This window comes from Dromaius novaehollandiae, chromosome W (assembly GCF_036370855.1).
Source record: "Dromaius novaehollandiae isolate bDroNov1 chromosome W, bDroNov1.hap1, whole genome shotgun sequence".
In the NCBI taxonomy this organism is placed as follows: domain Eukaryota; kingdom Metazoa; phylum Chordata; class Aves; order Casuariiformes; family Dromaiidae; genus Dromaius; species Dromaius novaehollandiae.
This window is the reverse complement of record NC_088130.1, coordinates 58,782,151-58,809,428: the sequence shown is the minus strand read 5'-3', so window position 1 is coordinate 58,809,428 and position 27,278 is coordinate 58,782,151. Positions and strand designations below refer to the sequence as shown.

The 27,278-nt window shown below is 45.0% G+C and overlaps 1 protein-coding gene across 5 annotated transcripts in view; it reads right to left on the bottom strand.

Moving 5' to 3' along the window:
* The window catches only part of LOC112982170 (PDZ domain-containing protein 2), a 210,769-nt gene that overhangs the window by 99,011 nt on the left and 84,480 nt on the right, over nt 1–27,278 (bottom strand). The window contains exon 1 of one of the 5 annotated variants that reach the window (XM_064500660.1): nt 22,170–22,350. The exons of the other annotated variants lie outside the window; for them this stretch is intronic. The gene's annotated coding sequence lies outside the window, so the exon portion shown is untranslated. Of the gene's footprint in view, nt 1–22,169; nt 22,351–27,278 lie in introns of those variants that run through there. 5 annotated transcript variants of the gene reach the window in all.

Sequence of the window (27,278 nt, the reverse complement as noted above, 5' to 3'; positions counted from 1 at the left end):
GAAGCAGGATTAAGATATCTAAATCGGTGCTACCGCAGGGCTGTGCCCGGCTGTGCTTTCACACTCCCACCCGGGAGCCAGTGCTGGGGCACACGCAGCCTTCCCACCAGCAGATCAGGGAAACGATGAAATCAAAAGCCAACTTGGGAGCGTGGCAAGACAGGGTTGTTTTCAGCAGCATAGCTCCCTTGACCTGTCTCACCATGCGCCCACACAAATGCTAGTGGCAGCACAAGGGTAGGGTGGGAAAGCATGGCCACAGCCAGAGCAAACAGAGGGGAAATACAACACTGTGTCTCCCTCCAAAAGGGTTCTCTGGAGACTTTTAGGAGAAACACCTTGTGCCAATCAATTCTGGAGTTTCTGCAGGAAAACAAGTGTGCAAAGAGGCCTGAATGTTGCTTTAGCCAAACAAGTATTCTCCCCTACTTGTTGTGCTTGCAAAGATGAGTCAGTGCCTCCTGCAAGCTGTAATTTGCTGGGAGGACACCAACCAGCTCTTTGTGGTAGGCAGGTGAAACCAATGCCTCCCCACTTAATTGCCTGTTTTTCTTTGAACTAAAACCTGGCTGACTAGGAGGATCTTGCATGGATTACCAAACCCAAAGGACAGATTTAGTAACATATGTTCCCTGGCTAAGGCATCACCTTGTCAAAAACAGACACCTTTAGAGGAGTTCCTAAAATACAAAAGCTTTGCTTTCTCCCAGTTTCTAATTGAGCCAAATGACCAGATTTCCAGCAAATAAGATCATGTTCTTACCAAGAGAACTTTATTGCCAAAGGTCTCAGAATCTGGGCTGAGGCGGCATAAGTCAGATCAGATGTGACAAAGGACATCAACAGCTAATCAATAGGATGAATCCAGCTTCCCTCTTGTAACAAAGCAAAATCTACGCTATGAAACAAAACAGAAAATACTTGAATTCAGGCTTCAATAATGTCCTCCCAAACAATTATCCCCGAGCAAGTGACATAATCACAGAGCTACTATGCAGTAAGCTGGGCATGACCTTCCCCAGCCATTTTTTGAATTGAAGAGTGGCCACAACAGCGGATCTGCATACAAATTCTGTTGTGCACACATGAATGACTGTTAGGCACACCCAGAGATCACCTCACAGATCCGACCTTCAGGGAATTAGGTCTAAAAACACACTCACAAAAGTAGGCACAGGCACCAGATCAGCACCAAAGTTCTCAGCTCAACCAAGAGGGCACCAGCACTGAGCATCTGCTGCAGCGGCAGCTTAGCTGCCTTGGAAAACAGAGTATATCTAGGCTATAAAGGGAGTTATGCTGTAATACATGCATGGTGCTAGGACTGAGCACCATGCTGACATAGCATATAAGCACTTTTGGTGCCTAAGCATGTTATAATGCAACTGTCACTCAAACTAAGTACTTTCATAGGTAGGGGAGCAGGGGACACTGTGCCTTATTTCCAAGGCTGTAAAACAGATCAACAGCATCTCCTTATTTTAATTTCTACATCTTGTTAATCCTCCATTAACAATAAGATACTGCAACAATGAGAGCCACAAAGATAGATATCTGAACTGCTTAAGGCTTTAGAAGTAAGGGAGAACCAGCTCTCAACCCAAAGCTTGAACTAAGTGATTATGCATTTATCAAGTCATTCAAAAAGGTCTACAGCTTCTTTTCATACACAAGGTCAGACTAAATGAACACAACCACCCCTTCAGACCTGATAATGTCTCTTCTTGCATTCCCTATAATCTGCATCCCTTTCTCCTTATAGTCTTCCTCTGTTTCTGCCACTGGCTCAGACATTAGAAATAGCCAGAATATTTAGGACAATTCAGCTGAAATCAGCTAATTCATTGCATCCTCTGGGTCAGAAATTGCTAGGGAACAGAAAATTTAGAGATGTCATTTATCAAAGGCACTTTGACCACATTTATTGTATTGATACAACGAGCTTATCGGGTGTTTCCCAGTGGAGAGGCTATCAGGGGAGATCCATTTTCCCATTACAATATAATGTCATTTAATGTAACTACACAGAGTGTCTCTGTCACATCATCACAAAGCCTACCAAAGGAAATTAAAGACACAAAGGAGAGAGAAGGAAAGAATTCTCAAAACACAGTACTGTCCAGACAGTAGAAAACACTGAAAATACTGTCTCATGTATTTGGAGCTAAGCCTTTCTGAATAAATTAGCATTCAGCCAGTCAGGACACATGGAAGGAAATTCTACAAAGTGCCAAAAACGACTTGTCTGAAAAGAATTCAGTAAATAGATTCCAGTGTCTGACAAGTGTAAGCTGCACTGAATATTATCAGAGACAGCAATATCTCTTAATCATGTGGACTGCATTTTTAAATGGTAGTTGCTCCTAGTTAAAGTCCAAGAAAGATAATCTTAAGGGTCGTGCTAAGGCAAGGCAGAAATGGTCACTGTGACAGATGCTGCTGAATCAGGGTATTCAGAAATCATTGCACAAATCTTACCAATGTGTTATTTATTTTTGGAGACTTGCTACAGATTGTATTTCTGGCACAAGGGGTAAGATCAAGAGCATTTCCTTCAAGAGATAAAGCTAATGAGGGCAATTAATGCAATTCCTACATACACAAAACATGCAGATAACAAGTCATTTGAATTTTGTTATTCTAGCAAAAAGCACATAGATTGATCTGACCAGTTCCATGGGACTTTTGCCTTGACAAAAAAAAAAAGAGCGTTCTCATTTTAGCTGAGGATTGATAAGCAGGGCAGCCGATGTTTCTGGAAGAGAACCTAAAAATAAAAGCTTCAGGATCCTAGAAGAGGACCTGTAATAAAAGCTTTTCCCTTGCCAAGATTTCCACAAGGAATAAGGGTGGCCAGCTGATGAGAATTTGTACACACAGATGTTTTATAGAGCATTCTCCCAACACGGCTTTTGCTGTGAACAAACACTACTTTGTTTAATGATAACTAGCTGTTGGGGTCAACTGTCACTGCCAAGTGAGAAAGAGGAACCGAGGCTACATGTGACGCTGAAGTGAGGTCAGGTCTGGTTCAGTGAACATGAAGAGGAGGCCAAACCCCTAAAGGTCTGGAGGCAAGAGATCACAAGATTCATGGGAGGAGACCACATGTAGCCAATGCCTCGCCAAGGACTTACCTTGGGAACTGCAAAAGCCGTTCGCTTCCTCCCACGCCACCTCCAAGTCTCCTTCCCCTAGGAGCCACCTCTCAAGTCGTGGGTAAGTTTTTCCTCAAGTCAGCTGCCACCGCTAGAGATGACCCAGAAAGCAGTTCCCAAATGAGCAATTAAAATCACTTATTTGTTCAGAAACAGTCCCTTCTGTGGTTTAAGGACAATTTAAGCCTTACTTTGCCCTACTCCTTGACTTCTGCTTCTTTTGCCAAGTAGTTCTTCCATTTTGCCCAACAGCTGCTTCCACACTGGTAAAAAGCCTTTGACAGATGGTTGATGGACCTTAAAGTATCTGAGATAGTAGCAGGGAAGAACAAATCATCCTACATTTAGCTACACTTCCCGCAGTGAAGGGAAAACCCTACAATTTCTTCATAAATTAATCTTGTGGCAACTGGAAGAGAATGGGATACTCCCTCATTATCACTATTAGCAATGTCTATACAATGTACTTGCCACAGGTTCGCAGAGGAACACAAATTCCCCCATATGCAAAGCAGGCACAAGGGAGAAATGCACTGGGATCTTGATCCAAAATTTTGGATTGGGACCAAGTAAACAAAGCAACCTTGAGGTCTCTCTCAGAGCACAGGACTTTTTAAAGAGCAGTGGATACTAGATAACCATACTCTCCCTTTCAATGAGGAAGGAAACATGAATAATGGAGTATTTCACTTCTTTGAATAAGTTAAAAAAAAAAAGAGCTGGGAAAATAATTTATTACTTATGATCAGTAATGCCTTGAATTTAATCAATTTTGGTACGGACTAACAACCAAATACATGCTATGTGAATAAGGTCCCTATCATGGTGTCAAGAGATAGCAAGAGAGAAGAGCAGCCAAAAAGTCACAGCACAGATTGAATGATTTTTGTTCCCTAACAATTTGCTTCAGTTGGAGTTCATTACTGGAGACATAAGGCAGGTCACACGGCCAGCCTTAGGAACTACACACCTGAACCTGCCCTGCCTGCACGCACGCACACACACTTTTTAGGAGTGATTTGTCATGAATATTTTCTGAACAGCCTATAACCCTCACTATTACAGTAAGCTCCACAGTCAAGAGCTGACTGCAGCTTGGCTGCCAAGACCTTTCCTTTTCAGGCTTCCTCCCAAAAAAGAAAAACCAACCAAACCTATGAACACACAAGTTTATAAGTTATAACCAGGAACTGAGCCCCATAACTCTAAGAAATGTTTAAGTAAACACTCGTGATGAGCACGGTGCTTTCCTGGTACTCAAAAGAGGGAAGTCCCACCTCCAAAGATCCCATAATTCAGGGAGCGTCCAAGAGCAGGGAAAAGACGTAATAATACGTACATTATGGAAATCGGGCTGCCAGCAGCACGCCGAAAGGACTGCAGTAAGGATGAGTTGAGCTCACCTAGTCATAACAAGTTAGGCACAGAAGGGGAACTTGAGCATGAGCCCAGCGCAAAGATGATGCTTCAATTGGCTCACGTCTGAAAATTAGTGTTGTTCCACCATAGCTTCTTGCACTCCACACCATCGCCATCGGAGGCTGTCACCGAGCCTCCAGGCAGCAGTTGCAGAGCTCACACCCCTACACTCCTGATAAACCCTATAATTTCCTCCATCTCAGCAAGTCACCTCCAGCATGCAGGTCTGCAGGGCCCCGAGGAGCAGCCAGGGCAACGCCTGTTCGTCTCTCCAAGTTAAGACATTCCACCCCTCTGAAAATCCACAAGATTTACAGCACCCAGAGGAATTTCACATCCTGCACTGTAAGAAACAAACCACTCTCAACCCACTGACCGCTGAGAAGATATCCAAAAGCCTCATCTGCTAACAAATTTTGGCATCTGACAGGAGGCAGCAAATGGCATGCTCCCAAAGTCTCCTCTCTGCTCCCAACACTTTTTAAAAAATGTATCTATACAGTCAAATCAATACAGATGTTTTTTTAAACTGATTTTAAAATGCTTTCGCTGCACATGGAAAAAAGAATCTATCATGCGGAATCCCTGCAGTTTAAAAGGTATTTGAAACAGAATAAAATAGACTGTAATGGTCTTTACTATTGAAATGGTAATTCTGCCCAGAGGTCCTAGCGAGGCAACAGATCCCTGTTAAATTCTCACCCAGTCACGCACACGTGCCTGATCTGTGCACACAAATCCATGACTGCATCTCCAAGGCAGATACCTGTTCATGGAGACTTAGGGCAGCACATGCTGGCAGAAGACACGTGCCGTCATGAAACACACTGCTCTCACAGAGGAGCCATCATAATAGATGGATCTTCAGTCACTGAAACAGAAGAGGCTGTAAGTTTTCCTCAATTTATAGCCCTCACATTAAAAGAGATTGAGATGTAAATGTTTTGAACAGGGATCCCTAGAGTTAGACACAGCTGCCAGGTTTGTGGCCATCACTTAAGTTGTGCACGCCTCAGCTCTGGTGCTCAAACCTGAAATCTAATCACCTAATCCCTAATCTGCTTTCGCAGTGCAAGCAGTTCCCGCTTGCACCTTTTCCCCTTACTAACAGATAAAATGACTGCCTTCTTTGTACGCTCAGGCTCCAAAATCACATTCAGCCCCGCTTGCACGGGTTGGGGTGAGCAGAGGAGGGCAGCGAAGCCCAAAGCTCCTGAAGGTGCCACGAGCCTGGGGACTTGGCACACCACAAGACCACAGACACCATTGCGATGGACGCAGGTGCAAGTTATTCTTGCCCAATGGCCTCCCTGTGAAGTCTGAGCCCAAACTGAGTCAGGCCTATTTATCCTGGAGACAGCCTTTACTCATTTTTCCATCTCCGACCACCACGGGCGCTGAGACTGGCTTATCTCCAGATTTTTCTTCCATTCTCCTCTTCTCTCAAGTCATAAAATGGCAGCCATAATTTTTCCTTCTACGTGCTGCTCTGTCCATTCAAAGTCCTCCTCACAACCCATTTCTTACAAGATGCCCAGAGGTTATAAATCAACAGCTCCCTCTCAAAAACTACAATTTTACAAACAACCATATCCTAGTCATTTCCTCTCTGCAGTTCTCTGGTACATCCTGTTTACTCTATATCTATCTTGTTTAAATTGCAAACTCTTCACAACAAGGACTTTCTGTATATCATGTCCTATACTGTTCAAAGTGCATGGCTGGCGCTACCAGATTTGTAGCTTTTAAGGCCGGAAGAGGCCATTATGATTATCTACTCTGACCTTCTGTATAACACACAGCAGATTTCATAAGCGACTTCTGCACTAAATGCCTGATAATCCTACTGGAAGCATGCCGATAGCAGCTGACCACACCTTTTTTATTCTGCATTTTTTCCAAATTTAGCTGCGTATTTAGAGATTCTCTTCTTCATATTCATATCCTTCCAGGATTTTCAGCCATTAGCCTATATTTAAATTTCAGGATACATTCTAAAATACACACATACCTTACTTGTACGACCCCTGTACTAAAAGAGGTGTATTTAATTACTTATTATGCTTTGCATTTGCCTAGCTTACATTTAATGTACTTATTCAGAGATAAGATTTGTTCAAGAAAATGTAACTGTAATATAAACCACAGACGTACAAGCCTACATTTAAGAAGGTAGATCTGTAAAAGATTAGACAACTGAAATGATCTGAGAACAGAGTGAAGGAACAGAATGAACTGATGGCATCTGTTGGTATGCAAGGTATTTCTGTGCTAAAAACATATATGTGAAAAACCTTTTATGCACTTTGAATAGCTGTATTAACTTGAATGTACGACATGCTATAAAATGATCATCTTCTGAAGAAAAAAAGACTGAATTCCTTTGAGCCAAGCATTGAAAGCATTCTTAAAGGAGTCACAAAAGGAATTTGCACAAAAAAAATCCGTTTCTCCTCTGTCCAAAAATCTATCGGCTTCAGCTAAAACTCAATCAATCAATACCCAAAGAAAAAAAAAGGCTCTATCCCGTTACAAATATTGTTTTAAGTACAATCACCTGGCAATGGAGCACTGCTGACCTAACCTCACGCGCAGCTGTCCCTCGGTGACAGCCACAGCGCTGTCAGGAGAGGAAAACACTTGTTCTCCAGTTCATTTACTGAGGGGGAATCTGGGGCAGAGAGACGAGAAGTGACCTGCCACAAATCCCACAGCGAGCAGCGGAGAAAAACAAAACTAATGGACAACGAAACCTCAGAGCCTGCCCCACGGCGCACTGTGCACCGAGCTCTCGCAGGGCGCAAGGTAGCGAGCGATTTTAGGCAACAGAGTCTAAGTACAAGGTGCAAATATTTCACTCCCTCACCACTAGGTGCTTATTCACAAAACTCAGATTTCATTCTCTCTTGGAAAAAGGGATACGACGCTGCCCATAATTAAAGTTTCTATGAACTCGACATCACACGAGGCATTATATAAGAGCAACAAAAGCGCTTCCACAATTTTCTTTTAATTGCCATGACGACTCTGTTTATTTGGATTAAAGCATCATCCTGGGACATTTATAATGCAAACGCTGCAATGTAGCAAGAGACAGAAGTGCAAAGGGAGAGCCAGGGACACACTCACTTGGCAAACTTTTGTCCAAAGCGAGCAATGTAAAAAACATAGCCAACGATTGTAATTAAAAGTACATGGGAATTCAGAACCCAAGCAAAACATGCACTTCTTGCCACTTCCATCTCTTAACGCGGGTGGCAGCCATCAACAACTCCGGCGGCTCGGGGATGCGAGGGAGCTCCAGTAAGCCGCTCAGCTGCACTTGTGCACTTCCACCTGCTTCTGAAAGCAGGATTTTAATTTGCGCCATCGCTTGCTTTACACATGCATTTCCAAGGCTTGCTGAAGAGATGCTAATTAACAGAAGATCTACTACACTTACGCTAACAATTGCGCTTCCAACTGTGCTCATAAATATCAATTATTAAGCAGCTTCACGGGACACTGGCTGTACTCGCAGCACATTTAAAGCCCCGATTTCCCTGCGAGGTTAGGCTAAAACAACACAAGCAAGACCCGAGTCTTGCAGCGTGAAACCTCTGCAACAGTATATAACTAACTGAGCTGGTTGGAGCCCAGGATGCACTTTCTGTTGGTTGTGTTAAATGCTCTCCACAGCAGCATTTCCCTATAACGTCAGAAGATGCCTACACAGCCGCAGCAAGGTGCAAACACAGCAAGTGCAAACAGCCGTAAGTGCCAGACAAAAGAGCACAAAGACGCAGGGTCCTCAGCATCAGCGTGTGCTGCTCGAGTTTGTCGGGGCTTGATCTTCACCAACGGGACAAGCACATCAACACCACACCATCACACCATCGTTCCGCCATTCCCAGCCTCGCCAGGCTGGCACCAACCCAAATGTTTCCCAAATGCAGTGCGGCCACAGACAAGCGCAGGGTCCCAGTCCCAGAGGAAGCAGCAGCAGAACCATCAAGCTCTACTAGGTTTAAGCTTCAACCCCAATGGAGGAAAGAAAAGTAACCTAATTTACAGTCCTGCCACGCTTATCGTGAAGAACTGTGCGATTGTTTTTGGAAACAATAGGCAACTGTTCAAGAAAGCCACTGAAATCAAGAGAACAAGATTCTGCAGCTGATCTCACAGACTGCACAGCAGCTCGGAAATCGACTCGTAGCTTCATCCATGAGGAATTCCTATAGCCCAGCTGGCTAAAATTTGACCCCAGTCAGGCCCTGGACGGACACAGAAACCGAGACTGGCTTTTTGCGACTCCTTCGTTTCCCGAGCCAGTCCCGCGCCCTGCTCAGCACCGGGCCGGTCTCCGGCACACGATGCTTCTCCTGCTGAGCAGGCTGCACCTGCACCAACGCGCACAGAGCTGGATGCAGCTTCCAGCCACCACAAAGTCAGTCCAGAAGCCCCATCGCAACGTTGCTCTCTCATAACATACTCTCCAGTGCCACTAGCTTCGTGTATAATTTCTTGCACACATCTTTTCCTCAAAGCATGCATTTTACACCAAATACACAGTTTCACTAACCCGAATGGGCTACACAAACGGAACAGCTTTACCCCCAAAACAAGGGCCAATTCACCTCCAATTTTTCCCCGAATTACCATCACAAGGGAACCAGCACCAATTAAAAACTCCAAAGGCAAAAGCAGTTTCGTTTTCTCCAAAGCAGCACAGAGAATTGGTGCAAGCCAGCTAATTGCCCTAGGCACCCTGCTTCCTCCCACAGCATGGAGCGGTTACTACAGGCTTCAAGCTTAGCTTCAACTTTTCTGAGTTTTCAAAAAAAGATATCTGTCCCATCTATACCGGTGATTTTTACCACCTGGGGAGAGCTGAAGAACTATTTTCTAAGCACCACCGATCACACAGAGCCCATCAGGAACACTGGTATGGTGTGGGTCACGCTGTACTAGACCCGTGCAATACAGAATTAAGACATGCACGCAGTTTAGATACCTCCATATAAACCGCACAGATGTTACCCCCAAAAAAGCCTATGCAAGGGATCCTCCCACCCTCTGCGCAGCAGAACGGACTCCAGATAGTCTTGCTTGCTTGACTACCCACACAAAAGCAGTTTTGTTAGAGCTTTGGGGAGGGACGAGTCATACAGGACAAGGGCAAAACTTTTAAAAGCAGCAGCAGGGTGGGGATTTTCTTTTGAGACTGAAGTGCTGTAACAGTCTTTTTGACACAGAAAAATAAGTTTTCCCTGGAAAATAATATGCTTAGGAGGGTTTGCACAACTAATAAAACATCAATAGATGTGTAAAAAATCCTATTGGGTTCCTAAGTGACTTTTGGGGATTGGTCAGCCACGGACCTACCAATAAATCACAGCAAGTCTTTTTAAGTAGCAACCACCTGCACTTGCATCTGTGAAACAAATGCAGAGAGGTTAGAGCTGCGCATTAAATCACTTCCCCAGTCACCCCTAAAGTTTTGCACATAGTTTACCTAGTTGCAGGATCATCTCTGCAGAACCTAGTTAGTTAATCTCACATTTAACCCCTGTGCCAACATCTGTATAGTTTCCATTGCTGCACTGGAATCTGCAAAGAGCATGATCTGGCTCAGCACTCCTGGTGCTCCCGGGATCAATTACCATTTTATACATCAGTATCTCATTACTGAGCTGTGGATGTCCTCCAGCCAACCATAATCTAAGCTCTGCACATCGAGAGTCTGGTCTTCGAAAATTAGGTATTTGGCAAGATTTACTGTAATGAAGGAAAAGTTGCCTACTCATACTGTTTTGCATATAGCCAGCTTCCATTCACAAAAACTGTCATGCCAGTGGCCATTAAATATTCTAAGTTATGTGATTAAAGAGCAATGGCACTTGTGCAGCGGAAATACACTCTGTCACTTCTCTTTGAAAATAATGAGCTCTCTTCCTCCGTTACACTCAGTGTAATACATTTGCAGAAAAGTCTTACGGAGATTAATGCTCAATTGATGTAAATGAGCTTAGCTTTATTTATTCCAGGAGAGGATCTGGCCCCAAAGTCCTGATAAGCCATTGCTCCACCATCCTTATTAAAGGAAAATCCTACACTAGAGCTAAGAGGGAACTCTGGCCTCGCATCTCGCCTGTAAATTCACGACGGAGACTTGGCGTGCTTTATATCAACAAGCCATGCTTAAGTGTGTACTTTAAATGAGGCTACAGTACAAGACTGCAAACGCTATAAATCTTAGCACGGTAAGACAAATTCAGTGTTTCTGCTGCTCATCTTCAGTTCTGTGGTGTCTTATCCACGCATTCCAATGAGACCGTTAACCTCACCCGGCTCCACAATACGGGAAACCCGTTCGTGGCAACGCAAACATCTGAGACGTCTGATCCTTGAGCAGCAGCTCGGTAGCAGAAACCCTGGAGAAGCGAGGCACTGCACTTGCAGTGAGACTACCTGGGTCCCTGCAGTAATCAAGGCACTAGTGAAACGAGCTATGTCACAAGGAGGAAAAATTTAGGGGAGAAAGCAAGCGTGTTCTTAAAAACTACTGTGATTTCAATCATCTGTTTTGAAACTGCAAGTATCGTAAAGTGACAAAATGCAATCCACAACCACATGTCAGAAAGTTTGTTTTAAAATGCTGGATCAAAATAAGAATCCACTATAAACCCGTTTAACATTCCCAGGCTGGTATGCAACCCACACAGCGCTACAGCTGGGGCAGCAAATCTCAAAAGTCTGATCCAACGGATATGAGGAAACACCAGAACGGAGAATGATCCTAGAGCTCTCAGACTTGTGCAACCATCTCCATTCAGCCTTTCCCCTTCCCATCACCATTTACACCCTGGCTGCATCCAGGCAGCAGGACAAAAACCAGCTGGCTACTTGGGAAGGATTTTTTGGCCAGGCTTGATGGTTCAGCGGATCTAAGGCTGCGGCTCACAGCATCTTACATCGGCCACCCAGAGTACAAATGTTCCCTTAAGTAATCCCTGCCGAGAACCGGTGCTTCCACACTTTCACTAAAAGTATTTTTGGTACAGGAAGAACATTTTTTACTGGGGGGGGGGGGGGGGGGGACTTTTGCCATGTCATATGGATCAGCTTTTACAGATCCAAGACTCATAAAAAAGGAAAACACACACTAAAAGACTGATACACAAATAGCTAAATAATAATCTAACCAGTAACATGGCTCTCCCATGACTTTTAACAGATCTGTGAACCAAATGTTAGCATCCCAATCAACAAAGGGCTGCAGATTACCAGCAGGGAGCAGATGCCAGATATTTTTAAAAAAGAAGCATACTTTCAGATTATTCTTTAACAGAAATCAGTGGAATACAGGCTGCTCCTTTACATACTAGCAAAAGGCAAAACTTCAAACTGTCTCTCCAAGTACACATACACAGAGTAAATATTCACGCGTGAATTTTTGTGGCTGGACAACAAATGCTGTTAGTCTTCAAATCACTGGAGTCTCAGTACCTCAGCTAACATCTCAAAGATGCCACGGAGTTTCTAACCTCAAACAGCACTATCAGGAATGACTTGTTTACTCATTTTATCTGCTAGAATTCTCCAAGAGAGCTTAAAAGCTACTGAACAAAGGAAACGCAGCAGTTATAAGAAAGGATTTAGAGTACTTGATGGCCTTCCTCAGAACTGAAAGCAGATGTTGATTTTAGTGAACATCATGTAAGTACAGCCTTCTCTCTCTGATACACAAATGTGCACTTCTGAAATGTATAAAGCTAATGCCCTAGATCTGTCACATTCCCCTTTAATAATTTAGATTACTGGCCATTTTAGGCATATAGAAAGTATGCTTCAAAAATTAGCCTTTTTTTAACATGACTCACTTGGTATATTTGCTGTTTATAGAAAGGTTATATTCTTTGAAGCTGCACTGCTTGCGCAGAGAGAGCCAAGGCTCACTTGGAGCCACCTCTCACTGGAACTGGACTTGGACAAGGCCCACAGAGATGATCTATTCTGGACTTTCAGCACAAACGATAGAAGAGGACACAGGGGAAGCTTTTTAAGACCATTTCTGATGGAGAACACACTTTGATAAGCAAGTGAGACAGTGACAATGCTATTTCAGTAATGCCTGCAACGCTTAGAGCTGACAGAGTTGGTATTTTTCAGCTTTGGTCATTTCTACAGTGAATAAGAGTATGAATGAAAAATGCCATCCTTACTTTACATTCAAATCACTGGTTTCATATATCTATACATTTTTTCATAATTCTTGGTTTTTAGATGAACAAAAGCCTTCTCCAGGAACTGGTAAGTGTTGATAACAGCAGATCAGAATACAAAGCCATTTTTCATCCATCAAGAGGGAACATTTAACATCACCGCACTGACACATGCATGCTTGTTGCCAACGTCCTGCACATGCAGTGTTTGCCTGCGTGTAGATGGCCAAAAAACCCAGCTTGATGATCCATCCTGTTTACTATTTAGGACACGCATTAGAGCCAAACCAAGCTCCACCCCTTGAAAGCCAAAAGAAGAGCAGCTTGTGCAGATGTTGAAATTCTGGTGAGAAAGACAAACTATAAACAGATTTCCTGAAAGATCTGCCTTGGGACAGTCTTATCTAATAATTTAATTAATTCCCTTGGTAGGGAAATGAGAAGAATGCAAACGAAAACTGCAGAAAACAGATAGTGGGGAAATTCTGTCAACTCAGAGGATGCACAGAGTTTTATACAGAGCATTTGGAGGACTGAAACAACTAACATGAGGTACAGATTAATAACGCCAAATGCAGTCATGCATTTAGGGATTAAAAAAATACATTCTGCAGCTCGGTATCTCAGCAGTTGGAAGTGACATAGGAAAAGAAAGACTTAGCTGGTTTAGTGGCCCATGGCAAGACCATGAAAAAGCCAGATGTTGCCTGAAGTTTCAGTGAAGCACAGGAAAATATACAAGACACTAGTAAGATCTCAGCTGGCATAATGTACAACTTCAGGTTACTAAGTTCAGGAAAGGTTAAGTGAAACTGCAACAGCACAAGGAAAGGTCAGTAGGGTGACCTCTCTCAAGAGACAAAAAGATAAGAAGAAGTTGGCTTTACTACAGGAGCAAAACAAAGGCTCTCAATGGAGAGGAAAGGGAAAGCTAAAGGAGTATAAACCAACCATAAAGTTTGGAAAGAGTTTGGAATTTGAAAGAGACTTATCTCCACCAAAATAACACTGTTTGGGAAGAGCTTGCCAGAAGAAATAGCAAGGAAGGAGCCTGATCATTCTGTGCAAGGAAAGCTACAGCACAGTTGCCCGAGACAGCTGAAAACAAGACCAGCCATTCAGGAGGTTCAAAGTTTATCCTTATAACACATCTCCTCACCTGCTTGAAGAGCCCACTGACAAATGGGCACAAGCTGCACCGCTCCCACTGAGCTTCCCAGCCTTTCCTCACCTGCAACTGAGTCTTCTCCTGCTGACAGAGGGAGATAGTGATTAAGGAGTACAGAAAGCCTAGACATACAGTACCGTTATATAGTAAGAGCTGCACTGGCTATGGACAGGCTCCCCGAGTCACTACGCAACGCAAAGGGGACTTTTTGCCAGAAGAGTTGAGGAAGGCTTGAGTTGAGGAAGGCTTGAGTTGAGGATATGCTGGAATCAAGAGTCCAAGGAACATGATGAAGGGAGACTGGTGAAGAGTATGGTAATTTGCTTGAAATGACTAGCGTAGAAAAGAAACACTACTAAAGAAAATGAGAAGGGTGAGGTCTCAGAGGGAAGAGAGGAGATGTACTTACCGCTGAAGGCATTAGAGACCATCATTGTGTCAGCAAGTAGCTCACTATCATGGCTCAATTCTCCCACTACTCCCCAATACTACCTAATAAAATTAACAGTGCAGGCAGGTTTGAACAAGGGCAGCTTATAATCTTGCTATACCAAATTAAACCCAGTTTCAAAGGAAAAACACGAAGCTAAAAATGGGAATGGGGGAGAAGGAAAACACAGAGGCTAATTAATGTCAATCACTGTAAAAAAACCATGACTGATGCTTTTGACACAACGCTTCAAGACAGTGTTCCTGCAGACAGCCGAGTGAGCGTGAGAAGGCTGCAAGAAGTGGGATTAGCTAGAGGATGCCTGGAAATCCACATGATGCAAAAACATTCTGCTCTCATATTTATATACGAATACCATTCCAGATGTTGCAATAGAGACCTATGGATGTTTAGACCTTCAGCATGATCTCAACAACAAAGGCTCAAAATGCTTCTTTGGGAGGATAAATAGGAACTATCTTTCAAACCACTTGTATGCACAACTTCTACTAATACTGTAGATGTACAATGAAAGAGGATTAACCCAACAGGCTTTTCTTCCATGAATCCACAGTTCAGTTGCCACCTTTTTTCTGATTTAGAAAAGCAAAGCCACAAACAACACATTTTTAGTTAGTACCGACTCATTCCAGGTTTTCTCCCCCACCAGTGATTTTGTCCACGGAGGGACTTCTCATGTACAATTTTTGCTGTTGCTGTTGCACTCAAGCTTTAAACCTTACATCGAAACATATAATTTTTAGGGCATTACGTGAGGCTTAAACCCTCTAGTCTGGAGGAGCTATCATTAGTCAAAAGTTTATAGAAAGATAAGCTCTCAGTTTCCTTTATCCTTTGGCCATAATCTGTTATTTTCACTTTGCTGCAACTTTGGGACTAGTGGTCTGACAGCTCAGGGACACTGCCCTTTGTCTGGCAGAAACCAGAAAGGTTTCACTGCAACACAAAAGGCAACAACTTCCTACTCTTAACTAAGCACTGCCAGGAGGCTCTGTAAGCAATAGCATCATGTAGTGGAAACTGCTCTTACATTATGGCTCTTGAGATCTGCATTAAATTAAAACCTGTTCTGTGAAGTGCCCTCAAAACTACCGGCATGTGTCCCTCTGTTCCCCGAGCGCTCTCTCTCAATTCACCTAGAATGCAAACAACCGCCTTTGGCTGACTCCACACTTGTTTTTAAAGAGCAGCTGAGCTCATGGTAGACAATATAAAACATACTTTTCCCCATTCCTCCATGAGCACCCTGGCTGCTCTGCCAGCTGCTGCTGCACTTCGCAGGCAGCTGGACTCTCTTAAATTTAAGTTTTAATGGAGAAACTAACTTTTCAGCCATGAACCAGATTCCAGTTCAGCTTTCTGTGTTTCTAACAGCTGTTTCCGGAAGGCTGCTCAAGTACCATGGCTGAGTGGCGGCTTCTTTAGAAGTTTCTTCCCTGGAGGATAACTTCAGAAACCATCTTGGCTCTTCTAAACCTTTGCTTTAGAAGCTGGACTGGAAGGCACTTCACGGTTCTTAAGTAAAAGCAATACTTTAAAAGGATTGCAGCAGCTGGACTTGAGAAGGCATGAGACACTGTCTGCCTTTATCCAAAGTTTAAAATGGAGCCTACAGCTAGGAGAAAACAGTCACATTCCTGTAGACTAGTGTAAATCCTAAATAATTTCACTGAATTCCATCTGGAGAAAGCGGCCTGAATAGAGGCTTCCCTCTGAAGCCCCACAACCTCTGGGCTCCCTTGAAGAGCCCAGTGGCACCCGTAGCAGCCAGCGGAGCCCAGCTACATGGACACATCCATGTTTTTCTTACAAGATGCAAACAGTGGGACTGTTTCTTTGCTGTCCCTAAACTTCTGTAAAACAGCATGTACGAGTTAGGTCCCCGTACCCCACAGAAGAAGAGGAGCTTTCCCTCTCCCACCTAAACTCAAGTTGAAGACGCTGGACACAGCTGAAGCCGCTGGCAGAGGCCGAGCAGAAAGAGCGGACAGCAGTGGTTCTCCCTCTCAGACCAGATGCCAGGCGCAGTCCCTGAGGATCAAGCTCTGATTCAATTCAGCACCTGTTATTCCTCCCTTCAGCAACTCACAGCCGGCCAGGAAAACCAGAAAGCTATCTTTACGTCAAAGGTGTCATTTAAGCCGCAACAGAGCATAACATAACAAAGCGTCAAGCAAACAAACGCAATCTACCCACCTCAGTTCACCTCCCTCCCAGCTGGCACTTCAGAGACGTTTTCCTTTGTTTCCTCTCCCGGACGCCTCCCGCTCCCTGGACAAGTAAGTATTTCTCTATCCCTTCCACAAGCCCCTTCTCACTCTTTCCCCCTCCCTCTGGTATTCAAATGCTAGTCTAGGGAATTGAGCAGGGCAGCACAGCAAGGTCTTCAAAAACATGGTTTCTTGCATCACTCCTGGCTGTTGGCAGACAGGTGATTCCTGGTGGTTTCTACCGAAGGTTTTTACTTTTTCTTCCCTTATTGCATGAATAACATGAAAAAAACTGAAGTGACCTCACACACAAAGCATTCTTATACCCTTCACAGTTTTCTCCCCAGAAGATCTATCAGGAATAACCTCTCTTTGTTGAAGAAAGCAACTTGCTCCAATTTCTTATCAGTTTGATCATCATCCAGAAAGCAATGGAAGTCACTTTCACCAGAGATGCCACTTAAAAAAAAAGCAGTCAACAAACAAATCCGATCTGTATCTAAACCAAAAAGATATGAGTATTAGCTCAGCAAATCACACTTATCTCTAGGTCACGGGTCAAGATCCATGGAATCAAGAAGTCATTTTCAGTAAATATTTTTACATTAAAGAATTTGGGAAAAAGCCACAAACTTCAGTCAGTCAGATGAATATACAAATACAAGCCAAGCAGGCCTCTGTGGTCCTCCCATATCTGGAAGCTGGCCTCTTAGCAAGTCATTTGCATCTCTTGCTATTCCATATTATTATCTTTTAAAAGCTGTTTCCTACATGTCAGTGTGTTTAAGGGTCTCCATAACTCCTTGCTTTAGCTACTGCTTCCTCCTCCTCTCTACTCTTTCAGCTTTGACCTAGAAGAGTACAAGTACTATAACTGGATCGGTCCACCAAGCAAAACATCCTGTCCCCGTAAGAGGAAGGTCAGTGTTCAAAGACATAGGGCAAAAGATATTTCCCCCACTATAGTTATTCCCTTCTTGGACAGCAAGATCATCTGTGAACAACCAGCACAGAAAAGCTTGGCCCCACTAAGGCATTCCTGACTGTCCTGGATTACAGGCAAGAACTTGAAAATATGTTTCCTTCCTGTACAGTAGGGTGAGATTCTGGCTCCTCACCACAGCTCCTGTGTCAGCAGTATCAGCTCTGCCCTGTTCCTCTCCCTGCTCACCAGCAGCTGCAAGGATTTATGGATACATTCCCTGTGTATTTTGTGCATATATACAGTAGTACTTGGAAGCAGCACCACAGCTTGTTGAGACAAAAGGTCAAATTCTGTAAGTTACTGCAAATCTTCGGTTCCAGCAGAACTCATCTGGAGCCAAGAGTTTCTCCATATTTTGGGAAGCACTTGAGATGCTGTAGGACAAGTTAAGTGAACTATGCCAATGCCAACCCCAACCTCAAGAAAGCAACACTAGCAACTATGCAAACAGCCTTCCCCTGGCAGTGTCATTTAATCTGTGCTCCAGACTGGCAACATTAGATTTAGCCCATCTCCCGTTATCAAGAGGAGGGTAGTGTATGAGCTGTTAAAATAAGCCACAGGCATGACATGCCCCAAAGCAGACATGCCTGAGCCTGCTCACTCCAATGCAGTGCGAAGCAAACACAGCCATGCTGCTTCCAGCGCAGGTCTAGGTGCAGGACAGCGGCATTCTCCTAGCATTGAATTTGCACTTTAAGGACCTACTTGACCTGAGCTGGCTCTATACTGAGAAAACCCAGTGTGCTACCACATTTCCACAACCAGGCGGCCTGGAGATGCATCTCTGTGACTCCAGATAGACTGAGGATGGATCCAGAAGCAGTAGTGTTTCCACATATCCCAGTTCTACTACAACTCCGGAAAATGGACCATTACCTGTGCCAGCTTTTGGCTCAAATGACAAGCGACTTCAGTCACTGACCACTATCAACATTCACAAAGCTCCCTGCAGAAGCGGGAACATTTTCCCTGCATCTTGGGTTAAGCCCTAGCCTAGTTATTACATCGTGGCCTACGATAATGGAATTCCACTGTGTATTTTAACTGAATATATTATTCCTCATTAGCAGTCTCAAGCTGTTACAAGTCTTTAGCCTAGCTAAACATTCAGCACATTTACTCCAGAACTAACGGCATTCCAACGACAAGCAAAGATATTTCCCATCAATCAGGTAGAGCAGAGGTACCAAATCCTGCTCCACAGGTTGTGCATCACCTCTCAGGTAATGCAGGCTTCACTGCAAAACGAACCTCTCAGCCAGAGGGACAACTACCACGATGTGAGGTCTGGAGGAGAACAAAGGATAGGAAAGAAGAAAAGTGACAAGATGCCAAAGAAATGTGCCTGCCTCAACCTACAGAGTGAACCGAAGTGCAAGTATGTGAGTGAGCGAGGGTGTGAACTCAGGGCATATTCAGATGACTCAAACTTCACTAAGGCCCTTGCAACCAGCATTTTCATGAGGCTGGCTGTGGACACCTCCCCATTTAAATCTTTTGAAGTATTCTTCAAGGACAGGTGCCTTTATGCCGTCCTTGGTGAACATACAGTAACCACAAAAGCATCTGTCTCTACCCACACATGTTAAACAGCTGCAGCTTAAAGTTCTCTGTGATCACTGTGGACCTTAGTCTTACTTATACAGAACACACCTTGACCGTTGTATCCCAGGGCTAGAAGGGGTCGGGGGGGGGTGGTTTAGGAATCTTAACCAGCCAAGAACTCTTCACCAAACGAGCAGTTTCATTAAGGAAATAACATAGGAACAAGACATGCTGCGCACAGAAGTTCTGCAGGTGGAAGCTACTGTAGCTGATGTTTCCCTTGGTGGTACGGTAAGTCAGAAAATAATTCAGCTCAGCCTTCTAGGGCTGGTGGTGGTTCTGTGGTCACAGCAGGCACAAAAAACACTAAAAAGTTAGAAGCAGACTTCAGAAGATATAGAGAACAAGTCTGCTGAGATGTGTCTTTTTTCCCCTCTGCAGCAGACTTCGTGGACTTAACACGCTCCAAGAGACATGCTACCACTCAGCCTCAAGGGAGAGGCTCCAAATGACCGGAGGGATCGCTCGGGCCAGCGCAGCCAACCAAAGGCCATTCTCTTTCCCAGGGACTTCATCCATGTGTACGGATGAAATTCTCCGCATGCACGCAGGGGATACTCTGCACAAGGGCAGAAACACCTAGCGTCCATAGGAAGAGCTATACCCGCTACAAACGCACTCCAGACCCATCGCTTGACAGGAAAATATCCATTGCATTTCAGTTCCTTGAGACTGAAAGAAAGGGATTGCACCACACAAATAAGAAAATGGGCACTACCTGCATCAGATCATGCTGCCTTTGTCAGCTCTTACCCTAAGCCCACATGATCATACTTTATCGTACTTAAAAAAAATAATGAAGCACTAAATGGCAGCGACATACGCAGGTCTATCTGGTGTTTTCTGGAATTTACAGAATACATATATAGAAAAAAAAGCAGTGGGATCTACGCCATTTCACATACCTGCATGCTTCAAGAAGTTGCTCTGCTCCACACGATAACATCTTAAGGACGGATGCCCTTACGTCTCTGCCACCTTCCCATTTCACTTTAGGGTATGGTGGCTCGGTGCAGAGGTCACCAGCTGCCACGAGGAGGATGGGTACCCTAGTTCTACAGTCTGGCTAACGATCTTCTCCTGCTGTCTTTGGCACATGAAGAAAACAGTTCTCCACTGAAGACAGGGCATACATTACATCCTCGACAAAGGAGAGATCCTGCCGTCTCACTGTGCTGCCGAAAGAACAGGATTCCCTCTGCTCAAAGTCCATGCGTAGTCATGCATTTGCTAAATCACAGCAAGATCCATCCACACTGCCACACGTTTTCTATTTTAAGTGGATTAATAATTTTCAGGCAACACACTTTCCTGACCATGCAGGAAAATCATGACATAAAGGATATATCATTAACACATTTCTGCCGAAGGATCATGCGGAGATATATCAGGCAAGATGACTAACCCTTCCAGCAGATCCATGTGAGAATGAAATACTAAATTATGATTTCTAAATACCATGATAGTTTTTAGGCACAATGTCACAAATCTTTCCAAGACATAAGAAAAAGTAACATAAGAGACTAATGCTCTCTTCCTATGAAATACTGAATACCTATTTGCCACTTCAGCTGGACATTAGAGGTGTTTTGCTGTAATAGGTCCCAAGATTACAATTCAAGTCTGACAAGAAATATCTTCATCACCTTTCTTACCCATGCCTGACCAAAACCACCCAGATGTTCCCATCTCTCCAGAGTGAGGAATCCCTATTTTGAGCCAGGAGATGGAGCCAAAGAGAAATACCCTACTGTGAAGAAAGGATGAGATGGGGGGAGGTAAAGGCAACACAGAGAACCCCAGTTTCTGCTGTGACGGGTGCTCCCTACCAGTCAACATGAAATGGAAATCTGTGATGATGCTTTAGCATGTAAGAGACTAGTACATTTCTCATGAAACAGCTCTAGAAAGTTAGACACCATCCACCCGAGCCAGGCAAACACCAGTTACTGCTCTTATTCGATCGGAAGGTAGTTTGGAATTAAAAACTTACTTCTAGGACACGCGCGCATTTCTAACAGACGTGCTGCCTGGAGATGTCAGGCATCAGAAGTGCTGTCAGGAGAGGGATGAATTAACCTTTCTCATCAGAACTGCTGCTGTTCGGGGTATTAATGCATGATATTTACACAACTTCTCCTGAACGGTGCATGGTCTAGTTCAGATTGCAGACACATTCATAATACCTAGCGTTCTGTGAGCCGACTGGCACACACAGAGCGCGCGCTGTTGTGCAACACAACACCGAGATGCTTCCCATCTGCACTCCATTTCAAAGCATATTTTACTTGTTAGCTTCACTCAGAAGGTCCCCCCAGTTCCGCTGCAAGCGAGGACCCTGCCAAAACGCAAGGCTGAGCAGCAGCATTGAATTTGTATCAACATAAAATAAATATGAAATGCGAATTAAGTACGCTTATGCCGTACATGTTCAAAAGCCACTAAGCACCAACAGACTTTTGTTTGGGGATTAGGAGATATTTAAAGAACATGATGGCTGTGGCACTTGAACGCCACCGAAAGCTCTCCTAACTGAAAGCCAGAAATCACGATAGATTTCGGAAGTGATAATTCAGCTCTATTTTTTGCATCCAGTTGGAAGATAATACATTTTCCTTACTAAAAGCCTTCAGTGCGCGAGCTTGCCAAGCGCAGCTCCTCTGCAAGGCTTTCAGCAACGCTTTCATTTTAAAAACCTGATATTCGTGTCCTGCCGGACAAGGTTTGGTGACTGGAGCCGCAAAGGATTTCTCCGAGCGAGCTGTCCAGCGGCTTGGGGCAGCGTCCCGTCCCCGGGGGAAACCGCGACCTCCCGCCAGCCCGCGCCTAAAGTTTGCGCCCAGCGCGGAGCCTCCCGCGCGGGCGCCTCTACCCGCACCCCCCGCGGCCGCGGAGCCTCCGCCGGCGCCGCCCGCTGCCCCGCGCCCGCCGCCCCGCGCCCCTCGCGCCCGCGGAGCCCCGCGCACCTCTCCGCTCCCGGGCGCCGCTTCCCTCCGCGGCGCTCCGCGTCCTCGCAGCAGCCGGCCGCAGTCCCCGCCCGCGCGGCTCGGCGCTCCCCGCAGGCTCGTAATTAGCTTAATCACCTGCCGGCGCCCGAGCCGCGGAGCCGCTGCGCGCCGGCGGCGCTGGCTGCCGCTGCCGACGGGGAGGCACTTTCGGCGGCGCCGCCGCCGCCGCCTCCCGGGCGAGGGGCGCGTCTGCAGGCGGCCGCGCTGCTGCGGGGCCGCGCACAGCCCGCGCCCCGCCCCGCGCCCGGCCCCGCGCCCGGCGACCCCCGACGGGCCGCCCGCACTGCGCCGCCCCGGCACCCGCCCTGGGGTCCCGCCGGGCCCCCCTCCGCCCCGCAGCGGGGGGCACCAGCCCTCCCCGCCTCGCCCTGCCCCGGGAAGAGCCGGGCCGCCCTAAAGCGCTGCCTCGAAGCAGCGCGAGCAGGTCGCTTCCCAGCGCAGCCGGGGCTGGACACTGTATTTTTCACTTCTAGGCACTTGCCCCATCCAAACCACACTCCTCGTCAAAGCCGCCTTGCATACTTTCCCCCCTTGGAAAATGTTTCCACTCAGGGCCTCCAAAGAAGTTAAAATCCCCACTGCTGTTTCCACACAGCGCCCAGGGGCTGTTTTCTTCCCTGGAGCAGGGCCTGATGTGTCAGAGCCAGTGCCTTTATCACAGGCTGACATTTAGCATCTCGTGGCCGTCCTTCATGTGTGGTGGTTCCCAGAGGGTCCAACTGCGGGCAGCTCCTCCCAACTACTGGGGTTTTTGCTTCTAGTCTAACACACACAACTGTGGTCGCACTCATATTTTGAGACAGAAGTTCTGGCCGTACACCAGGCACAAACCCACCGCTGTAAATGTGAAATAAGAATTACGAGAGTTGCCCGACCAGTGAGCAGGTCAGCCCGGAATGGAGATGGCTGAGGATGAAACCTGTCTGCTGACTCCCATGCTGAATTCAAGCAGTCTTTTAACAACTTCGCTTTGCTCACGAGTGTCCTGGCTCTCACATATCCTACTACTCAAAGCAGAAAAAGAGAGTCCCTCTTGTTTTTCAGGATTTTCAGCCCAATTTTTCAGCCTTTAAGGAGTTTAGACCTCTTAGTTTGGCTCCTGGGAGCAAAATCCATAGGCCTGGTGTCAGTGCCTCAGCTCCCAGGCAGCAGATGTAGCTAATTAGATGCCCGAAACTCAACACACCACTAGTGAACATACCAAAAGGGAAGCTTTCAATCACTGGGACGTGCCCCTTTCTGGGGCTCACTACCGCTAACCAGGAAATGCCTCCCTGCCCTCCACAATTCACAGCCTGACATCTCCTGAGAAAAAACTCACAAGCCCCTTTATTTAAACGGCAGAGAAAAGATTATGGTTTTAGCCACAGTCAGAGGGGTGGTGGCTGCATCCCTCCACTGAACGATCCAAGATTCAGGACATGCATGTGGGAGAATAAGTTGTCCTGAGTTGTGAGTACCCTACTCCAAAAACCATTTCTGTGCTGTCTCCAGTAACTGCTTAATGTAATAACATTACAGCGTTTTGGAGCAGGAATCACACCCTGGAACATCTCCTTTTGTCCCCCTAAGCAACTGGTCTACAGAGTCATACACAGAAAAGAGACAACACGGATTATCCTGTTCAATCTAGGAGAGATACGAAGACCGAAAAGGTCCATAGACTGTTTTTTCACAAAATACATCCTAGCTACCTGTTTAAACCCTGTACGCCCTCTCTCTGGGAGGCACAATGAGAGGTGGACGTACCTCCAGGGACGCTCTGCACAGCTGCTGGGGGCTGCTCTCACTCTTGGGTGGGAAAAGAGGACACGAAGTCTGAATCCATTCGAGCGGAGGAAGGAAATGAACCAGGGTCTTCCCCGTTTCTCTGAAGTCTCTGACTTTATCCGCTTAGGGTGCAAGGGAAGGCGCTGCCATCGTCATCTCTGCTAGTAAAATCTAAGCAGATGCTGCTGCTAGCCACAATACATGGTCCACTAACGTGTACGGAAGAGGAGACTTCTGACCATGCAGAGCGCCCAGGCAGGGCAGGGGGGGAAACACCCTGGGGATTCCCAGGGGGTCGAGCACAGACAAGTTGCTCAGTCCCACACAAGAGCAAAGTGCTCTGGACAAGCACGGAAACAAGCTTTTGGGTACCACTAACGTCTAAGACACCTCAGAATTAGGTGACAGCTGCACAGAGCTTTTGTAGGCCTATTTAGGAGCCTACATGGCACTGAAATTTTGTGGGATTTGGCCCTAAATCTCCTCAGCTCTCATTGTAGAGAGTACCGATAGCATTTAGATATTTTAGGCACGCACATGCAGGTATGCATGTCAAAGTAATCTGTTGTGGTATAAGCCGAAACAGTATTTGAGTCATATGTTTTAGTACAGATAAAAGCACTGATTTACAAACACATACAGCAAGTCTATCCAAAAGAAAAATGGCTTCATACATATGCAAGCAACAAGAAAAAGCTACTTTGAAGAGCAGACCTCCTACTGCCCCACAGAATAGGGCAGCTTCAATTTCAGGACTACAAAATTAAGGATGGAAACTGAACTGATGAAGCCCTTTCCCAGTGCAGTGAAAAGCAGCCTGCAGAAGGGTCAGTTTGGTACCTAGCTAATGAAGTTGCAATTGAACTCCGTGTCACTTCACAGGGAAAATGACACGTGGCATTTCGGGACTACTATTTTTGGCATTTTGTTTGTCATTGTCTTTGTATATGCAAGTTCCTGATGCACATTCAAAAGACGACACAAGTCATCTTAGATATACACTTATACAAACTAAAAACGTCACTGAAACCTGCTCTAGTAACGCGTTAGTTGCTTCCTTGAAGTATGAACTTCTAATATTAAGGACACTTCATAGTGCTAAGTCTGTTCTCGAGTGTCTAACATTGTGCAACATTCAATTCATACCTCAAGCATTACCTTTGGAAGTTGAAGCACTAGAAACATTTTTTCTTTAATAGACACAGATATTTATATTTTCCTAACACTGATGTATCCTAGGCACCAGATGTCCCACACCCTTGAAATACAACACACAGATAACGTCAATTACACAGTACATGTTCATGGGATCCAAGACTGCGGTGGATCCAAAGGGTAGCAAAATATATAGATTTAAATTAAATTCCTTTGAGAACACAATGAGCATCTACATCCAGGACCACATATATGCAGAACAACATGATGTTCCATTTTTTTTTTCCTAAAAGAAAACAACAAACTTCAGAACTTGGCCAGAAACCACAAAAATGACACAAAAGAGGGTTAAAACTGAATAGAAGTCCAGCAAGCAAAGGCAGAGCCAAAGACTGCAAAGGCCACGTTGTGCTCCCAGCTATGCCAGTGTAAATACAGATATCACTTCACCGACCTCCACGTGGATCTCTTCACAGTTTGCTAGATCGATCCAGTACGTTCAGGCCTTGAGTTCCCTAAGTCTCCGTAAACACCACCTTCAAAAAGCCCCCTTTCTGTACCATGCATTATTATATTATGTGACAAACACTGCAGAGAAAACCTTTCCCTTACCATTTCTTCTGCACGCAAGAACGACAAAAATCATGTTTAAAAAAAAAAAAAAGATAAGTTTAATAGCTCTAACACACAACTACTATAAATGGCCCTGGACACCGCAGCCCACAGTCGGCACCCCACAGAGCCACCCAGGGCTCATCCAGGAGTGACACCCTCCTCCTTTCACGCTGACTATAAACCAGCCACAAGTTCATGGGGTGCTCACCACAATGCCAACGACCAAAAAATTCCGGATCTCGTTGCAAGCACCCGAGACCTTAATCTTTAGTGGGTTTTTATATGAAAATTGAAAGCCAACAGGCCCTTGAAAGAGCTGTACTAAAATTGTTTGCAAACACTGACTTATTCCTCCCACCATACAATTAGTAGTAAATGCGTTGGTTTTGAGTCATTTGATGATCTGAAGCCTTTTGCCCTCATGCTAGTATGTCCTTCAGTTGTGTTCCTTAGTTACGTAGGAGAAAACATCTCAGCTTATAGCCTAGTATAGAAAAAGAGGGTTTCTTGGGCAAAATATGAAATGCAAAGCACAAGTAACAGTATTGCTAGCTGTTAGGAAATTTAACCTCTCAGTTTTCTTAATATTTTCGTTTATCCACATTTATTATCTTTATAGCACTCAAAATACAGTTGGTTATTTGTATGGAAAAATAAAAACATATAGTCCTTGTTCCAGAAAGCTTACATTGTAACTGGCTATGTTAAGGCTAATTGATATTCAAAATATGACAGCTCGCTAGCCTTCAAAAGAGGAATTTTAAGAAAGTCTCACCGCTGGACTGTGTGCGTGCGCTTGGGGGTTTCTCTGGAGGGCGAGGCACGGCTGCCTGTGCTCATAACCCTCTCCCAGGGCTTCCCACGCGCCTTTCTGGAGCACCTTTTCCAAATGCGCTCCATCGACCAGAGGCTGAGCTCGACGGGCACAAAGCTGTCTCTGAAACGTTTACGGGGTAGCGTTTGCTTGGTGAGCAGCCATATTACAGCTGATTTTATGCATTTGCAGTTTATTTAAAGACTCATCATTTAAAAAAAAAAGTATCAATTCTACATGCAAAAAGATTCCCACTTTTAGAGAATGTTCCATCAAACACTGAACCCTGGTGCAACATATCCACGTTTAGTGCTCTGAACTCATTTTTTTATGAACTTTCTTTATAACCTCATAGAATTTATTTAGAGGTCACTATAAATCTGTAGGGGATAAAGTCCTCTCATCCGGACAGTTCTCAAATTCAGGTATGAGCTTTACAATGGAATAATACCTTATCAATTAGCGTACAACAGAGTAGATTCACATAGCATTAAGCATGCTGTATTTAAATTCAAAATACACAAAGCGGTAACTAAACATCAGAGGGCAGAAAACAGTTAAGTAAGTCTACTGATACTGATATTAATCACTTAGAAATCACACAGTCTTAAAACAATTTGCCTACCTACTACATTTAACACCAGCTACGCTTATTAAAATGAAAAAAATTGTTGAGCTATCCTTCATCTCTCAATCCTTATTTATTGTTTCCA